Source organism: Schistocerca piceifrons, chromosome 4 (assembly GCF_021461385.2).
Source record: "Schistocerca piceifrons isolate TAMUIC-IGC-003096 chromosome 4, iqSchPice1.1, whole genome shotgun sequence".
Classification (NCBI taxonomy): domain Eukaryota; kingdom Metazoa; phylum Arthropoda; class Insecta; order Orthoptera; family Acrididae; genus Schistocerca; species Schistocerca piceifrons.
In genome coordinates this window covers 704,514,756-704,515,509 of record NC_060141.1, presented here as the reverse complement: position 1 = coordinate 704,515,509, position 754 = coordinate 704,514,756, and the positions used below count along the sequence as shown (strand labels likewise).

Here is a 754-nt window from a genome sequence, read left to right as displayed (position 1 = left end):
AGAAGCTATAGGCTTATATACATAGATAAAAGTAGACAGTTTCTTATTTTGATGTCCATTTTCTTACAAAAATAACTGTAGTCCAAAACTGTCAACAGTTTTAGAAATCCTGTTAAAGTGGTTAGAAATGTGTAACCTACAACCCATATTTTATACTAACTTTTATTCCCATTAGTTTCTCATAAAAAAATCACTCCGTCTTCAGGCCACAAGTGGCCCATCGCGACCATCCGACCGCGTGTCATCCTCACTGAGGATGCGGATAGGAGGGGCATGCGGTCAGCACACCGCTCTCCCGGTCGTTATGATGGTCTTCTTCGACCGGAGCAACTACTATTCGGTCACGTAGCTCCTCAGATGGCAACAGTGCATGGCGGCCCGGATGGTCACCCATCCATGTGCCGGCCACGTCCGACAGCGCTTAACTGCGGTGATCTTACGGGAACCGGTGTATCAACTGCGGCAAAACCGTTGCCAGTTTCGTATAAAATGTGCCTTACATATGAAAAAATTACAACACGGGTAACCTTAAACGTCTTTACAGATTTGTTTGTAAATAAGTGTGCCACCATCTTTTCTCGTATTCCCTGTCCTGTCTGCGAAAGGTGCGCGGCAAGAGCGACTACTGGCAACCCTCCGCAAGAGCTTTAGTTTCTCTGTTTTCTCGTTGTTGGGAGAAATTAATACGTTGTGCGATTCTTCACGGAGCGTAAATTCTCGGAATTTTAGCAGTAAACGTTTTCGCGAAGTGCAG

General features: G+C 45.2%; 1 pseudogene; it reads right to left on the bottom strand.

The window, feature by feature from the left end:
* Positions 1-358: 358 nt before the first annotated feature.
* Positions 359-476, bottom strand: LOC124796570 (annotated as a pseudogene).
* Positions 477-754: the final 278 nt, after the last annotated feature.